At 33.9% G+C, this 9422-nt stretch overlaps 1 pseudogene; it reads left to right on the plus strand.

The window, feature by feature from the left end:
* Positions 1 to 5353: 5353 nt before the first annotated feature.
* LOC107801548 (uncharacterized protein At4g15970-like) lies at positions 5354 to 9422 on the plus strand (annotated as a pseudogene).

Here is a 9422-nt window from a genome sequence, read left to right on the forward strand (position 1 = left end):
AGGATGCCGGCATCATAGAAGAGATACTAGAGTCAACCAAGGATATTGAGGATACATATTTAGTTGACTCTAGTGTCATTAGTGTTGAGGATGTTAACAATCCCAATGTTTATGTAGTTGAGCGCATTGGTCCACACTCCAAGCATTTTTTCACATTGTGTTTGGATGATAATATGGAAATAGAGTCTTCCGAGCCACTTGAGGAGTCAAGGAGTAAGGAACAAGATGCGTACATTCTGGAATTATTCGTGCCAGAAAGTCGAGAATACACATCTCATCCAAAGGCCAAGAAGTACAGAATACTATATTGTTTTATTGGGCCAGTCAGATTCGTTCTACCACTCCAGGAGCATGATCACAAAGCAGAGTCAAAACTTGGGGTCCAATTCATAAGTTCAAAGTGGAGGCAGAAAGTGATTCGCATCGTGCCGCAACGTTAAATCAAGTGCTTGTTGGGAGGCAACCTAGCTTTACTGCTTTCTTTTATTTTTTATTTTTTATTATTTTAATTGTGTTATTTTTGTAATGTAGATTTTTTATTTTCTAGGAGCATGAAAAGCAAAGCTATTGGAAGGATGCAACAACAAACCAGATGGTTGGAACTAAGTGTAAGGTACCCACACGAAGGACCGGACCTAGGAGAAGTCTGAGTACCCCATGAGCTGCTAGTGTTTCGGTCTTTGGCCTACCAGGGAGTTTCTTTTACCCTCTTATTAGTTATGGTATGCATTGGGGACAATGCACAACTTTAAGTTTGGGGTGAGGAGATTGTCTGGGTGACTTTCTATGCTATTTTAGTGGTATTAGTTTAATTGAATAATTCTTTTTTTTAAAAAAAGATTGGACTGTTCCCGACGATGGATCTATTAGACAATTTTCTTGAGGAATTTTAGCCTAAAAAGGAAGATTTTCTTTGTAGGTAGTGTAGTAATTCCTCCTTGGTTTTTCTTTGTACCGCGGTTCTTTTCCAAGGGTTTTGTTTGAACCGGGTGTAGTTAGTTTTATTTTTTTAGGAGTAGGAGCTAGTGTGCGATGAATTGAATTGCAACAATATCTCTTAACTTTGTTATGCCTTGAGAATAGTTAGTACTTTGGTTGTGACGCTTAGGCTCAATTTTTGACTCTTGTAGAAGTACCTTAAATTATATGACCTTAACTTTGCTTAACTGCTTTGACTAGAGTGTCTTGATGATCCAATCTTGAGTAAGTCATGTGCCATATTTGTGTGAGGTTTGCATGTATTTTGTGCATTGCATTTGATATCTAGAACTTGCCCCGTGTATGTGCAAAGCGAAATAGTTGTCTTGTTCAGTCTGAAAAGTGATATAGGCAGTTCTTTGTTAAGCCAGATACATATAAAGTACCCACCTAAATGTTATGTATCGTAGTTAACCCCTTTGACCCTATAATCATGTTTCTTTAGTAACCACATTACAAGTCGTACCCCTTTGTTTGAATCAATCGTATATTTGAACCTTGTCACCTCTCATAAGCACTTGAATTGTGATGAATTATGGAAAAGTTAAAGTGTGGGGTGGTGGGTTGGCTTTTGAGTGGAACAATAAAATCTAGAGAAAGGTGCACCGGATGAAAAGAAAAATGTGTCAATAAAAACCATTTGGATAGAAAAGAATATATATATATATATAAGTCTTGATGGTGTGGGTTTTGACGTATTGGTGCTTAAAGAAGTAGGGGTAAAATATATTGAAGTTAAGGAGGAATCTTAGTTTGACATAAGTAGGGGATTGAAGGTTGAAGTATTTGTATTAAAGTGCTTAAGGGAGGTGTAGTCACTTATACCCAAATGTATCCTACCTGACCCGCAGCCTACAATACAACCAATGAAAGTCATATTTGATCTTAGACTGAATGAACTCGATTACTGAAGTATTACACTAAGGGCAAGCTTATGGTACGTCATTTGGGGAATATGAATATTATTTCTGAGACCGAGTGAATTTATCCTATATTGAGTTCCTACGTTATTAAAAATTCATGGTGTGTGGAACTAAGCTCTGTGATTGGGTGAGGGCACATGATTCATTAAGAAAAGGTAATTTAATTTACCTCCGTTTTAGAGTAAGTAAGTAAATTATGAATAAAACATGGTATATGTGAGTCGATTATTGAGGCAAGGATGTCATGCCTTTGTGCTTAAACTATTTTAAAGATTCTTGGTATAATAAGTCAAGGGAATTGCTTAATAGGTTGTGTCCATAAGTGTAGCTTGATTGCTCGAGGACGAGCAAATATTTAAGTGTGGAGTATTGATGTGTAGCTATAATTCATGATTTTTGCACATTATATGCTTTGCGGTTTACATGCTTTAATGTTAAAATACACTTTTTTTAGAGTAATGGAGTCTATTTTATGTGTAGGTGCATCGAAAATGAAAGTAGAGCTAAAAGGATGTTTAAACATCGAAAGTGTGCTCGAAAACGGTGAAAAAGAGAAGCCGAGCAAAAGCCAGCTCGACTAGGCTTTAGCCTGGCAATGCCAGCTTAAAGCCAGGCCAAGCCTGGCGTTATCCAGGCGAAGCCAGCTTAAAGCCAGGCCTAGGCTGGCGTTATCCAGGCGAAGCCAGCTTAAAGTCAGGCCTAGGCTAGTGTTATCTAGGCGACGCCAGGCCTAAAGCCAGGCCCAGTCCGAGTTTTAAAGGTTTTAACTGTTTCCCAGCTTGACTAGAAGTTGACCTACACGTTTAGGGCTTATCCCAAGCATATAAATAGACCCAAAAACGCCACTTTGAAGGACTTTTGCAACCTGAGGCAAGAATAGCTCGTGGAATACTACTTGGGAGTTCAAATCATTGATTTCTACATCCCTTTATCTTTATTCTATAATTTAATTATGCAAATTACTTTGGATATTGTTACTATGAGTATGAGTAGCTAAACTCATAATCTAGGGCTTTGATGGAACCTGTTAAAGGATGATTTTCTCGTTATGTTAATATAGATTTGCCATAGTATTATCTCTAATTGTTCAAATATATGCTTATTGCTATTGATTGAAGGGCCCTCAATTAGTTATTCCTATTTAGTGTGCATTACTCGGGAGATAGTGCATATTAGGTAGTTGTTGAACATCATCACTTCTAACATATATGAGGGATCAATACGAAAGGTTTAAAGGCGGGATTAGGGATAACGAAACCTTGTGTGCAATCTAAGTGAGTTGTACTTAAAGCTAGCCAGCGTAATTCGGGAGAATATGTCTAGTATATTGTTATAACTACTCGGGAGAGAGTTACGACAGTCAGAGTGCTCATGATTGATAGAGAAGACTTAGGCAAATTTATGGCAAACATAGCGAAAAGGATTCCGACAATAGGGAAAATCAGAACCTTAGATCATTCCCATTCTTGCTTACAATCCACTTATAGTTAGTTCTTAATTACTGCATTTTCATTACGTAATATTTTGTTAGTAAATATCCTACCTATTACTTAAATATCTCTAAAGATTGAATACGTGAATTTGTGTAAGTCCAATAGCTGTGAGTGATATGTTAATTCCCTGTGGGATTCGAATCCGAACTTGTTAACCAGAATATATTTTTAGCTATCGCTTTATCCTTTTTATAACGCATAGTTGGGCGTGATCAATTAGGATCTTGGATAAAGCCTAAAAGGCCTTAGCGTGGCAGCCAAGAAAGCTAAGGATTTTGACTCATTAAATTCATATATAGGTGGCACATATGTGACTTAGTCATCTAGTATGCGGGTCCACACCCACCAAGCTTTAAAAAACATCTCTAATTCACTTTAAGAGATGTTGATGCCTCTATCATATGATAAAGGAAGGCTTCAGCAAACTCAAACAACAATTTGCAACTTAGTATCTTAAGTAACGTGATTTTTTTTTAAATAAATTCAAGCAAGATCTCATAGCATCTTAGCAACATGAGATATTGAAATTTTAAGGGAGTACGGTGAAATATTTCTCAATAATATCATACGAATTTTTTCCTACTCTGATCCACCATTACGTGTTTTGTAGCAATTGACGTATGCGAAAGATTGTAAAGAAAATCGGCTCAAGTATGTTAAGGCTATCTCTTCTTTCTTTTTGGCATAATTCAAATGATACAAACGAAACGAGCAAACGCACATCTTTCTTAAATGACTCTATTTATAGAAGTACTATGGGTGTCTATGTTCTTAATTCCCCATGTGACATATTATTATATCTTCTGTTCATAGGCCTCAGAAAAATACATAGTTGATAAAGTTTATCTAAAAGGTATATTGATCTTATTAACATATTTTTATGCATTTCATTCATTTATATATTCACATTGATCCATGACCAGATGGCGTGATATAAGCATATATTATATGTATATGGGATATGGGGAAAGGTTACGACGTTATATACGCACCACCACCTGATCAGCTGGTATATGTTGATGATTTTGCCTACAGTGGCCGAGATGATATGATGGGATACCCTCAGAGGCTTGATGATGTTATGTACACCTATACATATGCATGATACAACATTTATACGCACGTGCATGACATTATAAATGTTTCAGGATTTACAAAGTTATTTAGACTTACATGCAGAGTCTTTATTCCATGTTTCATCTATGTCTCTTATGTACTGATTTTCATGCCTTACATACTCAGTGCATTATTTGTACTGACGCCCTATTTCCCTGGGCCTGCGTTTCATGCCCGCAGGTGCAGGTAAACAAGCTAACGGTCCCCCTTCTTAGGATCCTTGATCAGCAAGAGTTGGTGTACTCCATTTGATCCGGAGCTGCTTTGGATTTTGGTACGATATGTTTGTACACATATATGGGTATGACGGAGCCCAACCCCTTCCTTGTACAGTTGTTTATTCTGTTAGAGGTCTGTACAAAGTCATGTATAGTTAAATAGTATGTGGCATTGTCGGCTTCTAGTTTTGGATGTATAGTTGTCTATAGCAGCCTTGTCAGCTCGCCCTACCATATTCCGCAAGTATATGTATATATGTCTTTTGGACACGTTTCCTCACGTATGTTATTCACGTAATTCAGTAGTTTATTGACAGATGATATTCATGACCTGCCCTTAATTCATGTTTATATCTTAGACGCATACTTAGGGGTGTTCGATAGGTAGGACTCGGAACTCGTCATGGCCCATCGGTTTGGGTCGTGACAACAACCAAGCAATCCCTCAGCTCGACCGTTAAAAAAAAAAGGAAAGAAAGGTTGACTAAGCTTAACTAATTACTCAGAAAGAGAATAAGTGAGAGTTGACTTGGACATGTTAGCAAGTACGGGAAGACACATCCAAGTTTATTTAAATGAGAGAATTAAGGGGAATAGTTCATTTGTATTGCTAAGAATTAAAAAGATGGCAGATTTAGAAGGAGGAAGCAACAAAAAGTTAGACGATGACTACCAAAAATTTACTTCACGTAATGTTGTCAAAATTCTTGTTTTATTCTCAGCAGTTGCTCTTTTAATTCTCGTTCTTTATCACTCTTCTTCTTATCCTCTTCAATTCTTTCCCAATTCCTCCTACAAACCAGTACTTTACTTATTATCTGGAAAAACAACTCCGTCATCAAATGGCTCCATTGCTGGAAATTTACTTGATATCGTGAATGTTTCTGCACAAGAAACCCAGCTTTGAATAGTAAGTTTCAAATTCATTTTTCCCATGCACATGAAGTTTGTTCTTCTTTTTCCTTTTTCTTTTGAGTTTAACTTCTATACACTAATAATAAAAATAATTTTAACACTGCAAGTTACTTAAAAGATAATTTAAGGTAACGATCTATAAAAGATTTGGACTAGCAAGATGGAAAATAAGGCACGTCTTACATGTTATAACAAGTTAAAATATATTGATATATATATAAAGTGAAAAAAATTTACACCGTCCGCTTGTATAAATTAATCCTTTTTATTTACTAATTTTTATTTTCATTCTTCCCCAGAATCTTTTATATGATTTTATCGGCCAACATCTATATTGAGGAAAAAAATAGTTTGTGGGAAAAAAAGTTTTTGGATACATAGTTGTAGTTTCTCCTAATTTTCTCTTTTTGGAGATTTTTGAGTGTTTTATAAGTGAATGAAGAATTTTCAATTACAGAACAATCTCAAACATTTCTTCAGTGAGAAAACCTCTTCCGAAAATAATAAATGTAAAACTTGTTGAACAAATCTCATACAATCATGAGGTCCGAAAAAAGATTCAGAAATTTGAAAAGATCCAACAAGCAATAGATAATCTATGTGGTACTTTTATGGTTAGTTACAGGAGCTGTCTTAACCTTCAATTGTAATCCTTAAATTCTTTACTATACTGATTGATTATTCACTCTTTGTATATCTATATATGTGGTACTTTTATTGGTTGACAATGTCCTACATTTAAAAAAATATTATTTTATAGTATATTATTGTGTATAATTGAATGTAATCCGTCGAAATCAGACGTTTTGAAAATTAAAGTGAGACTTTTTAGGCACATTGTTTTTTGTTTTAAGTATAAATGTTACATCTGTTAAATCTGCCAAATACACTCTTCAATAAGTCACAAAAGATGTCTTCTAAGAATGATAATCTTTCACGCTTTCTATAAGAAGAATAATATATGTAGGAAATTAGACTTTTCAATGTGATCCAAGTTGCTAATATTCTAGATGCATGGAGTGACCATATTAATAACCTCATATGTTCCGGGTTTTTTTAATGTTATAGTGAAATGCTATTATAGAGAACATATATTATATCTTAATATGAAAAGTAGTTCCATAAGAAACTTGACTTTTATAGTAAATAATTATATATACAGCGAGATGCTATTATAGACACATCTGACGGTAATCCATTAATTATGCATAAGGTTTGTTAGGGGATAGTAGAATTTCATCAACAGAAAATTGCATGATTGACTTTCTCAATATATATGCAAAAGATAAAATAAATAAATAAAACATTCTCTCTGTCTAGCTGTTTATTAATTTACTCTAAACCCTAACTTTTAATTTAAGAGGAATATAGTTCCTTTCTTTCTTAACGGCATAAAATTCAACCAGCTACTTTATTGTTGTACCATAATTCTATCACTAACGAGTCAAATAATAATTACAATTCAGTTCCAAACAAGCTAACCAAATAAGATAGAAGTGGAAAATAAGTTGTAATAATAATAATAATAATAATAATAATAATAATAATAATAATAATAATAGAAGTTTTCTATCAAGTCTAAAGCCTATTAATTTCACGTATTGATTAAACTATGAGAAACGTCAATCTCACCGTGTGACTTTCCCATAAAAGCAAAAGGTTTGAATTCTCCCAACTATTTAGGAAAATGTCCATTTATATACAAAAAGTAGAGGAAGAAATTTCAAGCCAAATTTGATTAATTAGAAAATGGAATAATAACAAAATATAGGTGGCCCTACGGATTTTTTAATTGCCATCTTCAAGTACAACTATGATTTTGTTTCACACTCATCATCCTAAATCTTGACGACGTAATGTTTCTTATGCAAATTTAACCACAATATTAGAGAGTACATTTTAGAATAATTCTTTAGAACGGCAATAGATTCCATCAGTTAAACAAATTTGGAACCCATAATAACACAGGTAATATGAAGCCACTGTATGGTTGTGCAATTATTTAATTAAAAATTGATGTAATTTATCAGGTGAGCTGATTAATTAATACTTAAAAGGACCAATAAAAAAAACTTAAATTACTTTTTCTTTTCAATCTGTCATTTGTTAAATATTCAGCGTCTATACTGTCAGGTAATCTATCTTATTTTTTTAAGTTGTTAGTTTAGTGTTTATGGAGGGTTAACTAGAGTTATATTTGAAGTGGCCTAATAATATTACAAAAAATTCTTTTACACTATTAATTAGTTTACAAAAGCTAAACTCTTCTTTAAATGAAATCATTACCAAATTTAATATGTACGTAATGTACATTTTCAGGACACGAAGAAGTTAGAGGAAGTGTTAGAAAAAGCAGCAATGGAAGACAAAACAGTGATAATAACAACCTTAAATGCAGCATGGACAGCTCCAAACTCCATATTTGATATATTCTTGGACAGCTTTACTATTGGGAAATATATATATATATATATATATATATATATATATATATATATATATATATATATATATATATATATATATATGTGTGTGTGTGTGTGTGTGTGTGTGTGTGTGTGTGTGTGTGTGTGTGTGTGTGTGTGTGTGTGTGTGTGTGTGTGTGTGTGTGTGTGTGTGTGTGTGTGACTGCTATGCTCTCACTACTGACTACAGAAGGTGTTGATTTCTCCGGTGAGGCGTATTTTCTGAGCGATGATTATTTGAAAATTAAATGATTTGGAGAAGGATTGATTTTTTGCCTACTCTTCTCCAGACGGGATATAACTTTATTTTCACGGTACTCCGATCCTCCTTCACTCTATAATAAATGTTATACGTATAACCCGGAGTCATGTTCCATGAAAAATGTTCAATTAAAGTATTGTTAATGTTTGATTGGTGGGAGAAAACTATTTTCAACAATATTGATAATAAAAATGTTGGCAAATCGGTTACTGTTACGATAAAATATTGAAAACTGTTTTTGGTAATCAAATAACATAAAATAGTTATCTCATTACGAAAAATATTTTACCGGAAAATAATTTTTGTCGTACCAAATACACCCAAAATATTTCCCCATCCATTTTCTGATTTTCGGTGGCTCTTCATTACTCTTGACCGTGCATAGAATATTTGGAAAAAAAAATTAAGAAAAATTAATTATATATATCCTGATCTTGAATGTGATTTTCAATGTGGTGTCTATTAATGATCACTATTTCATCCCTTATATTTCTACTTTGAATATATTTATATATTGTGCTTTCTAGCTATAAATTGTATTTGTTTTTCCATGTTCTTCAGGATGCTGATATATTGTGGTTTCGACAACCATTTGCACATTTTTATCCTGACACTGATTTCCAAATAGCTTGCGACCATTATTGGTATGATTCTTTTGACTTGGACAACTCACCAAATGGAGGTTTAATTTCAATTTTGTGAAAGCAAATAATCGTAGCATACAATTTTACAAGTATTGGTGTGATGCAAGAGAGGCTCATCCAGGAAAAATGGATCAAGATGTACTAAACATGATAAAACACGACCCTTTTGTTAAAGAAATTGGATTGAAAATAAGGTTTTTGGACACTGCTCTTTTTGGAGGATTTTGTGAGCCTAGTAAAGATCTCAATATTGTTTGCACAATGCATGCAAATTGTTGTATAGGACTTGAAAATAAAATACATGACCTAACAATGGCCATTGATGATTGGAAAAAGTTTATCGCTTTGCCTGCTGATGAAAGGATGTCACAGCCACAGACTTGGACTGTTCCAAGAATCTGTGGTTAA

This window comes from Nicotiana tabacum, chromosome 1, assembly GCF_000715075.1.
Source record: "Nicotiana tabacum cultivar K326 chromosome 1, ASM71507v2, whole genome shotgun sequence".
NCBI classification, from domain to species: Eukaryota; Viridiplantae; Streptophyta; class Magnoliopsida; order Solanales; family Solanaceae; genus Nicotiana; species Nicotiana tabacum.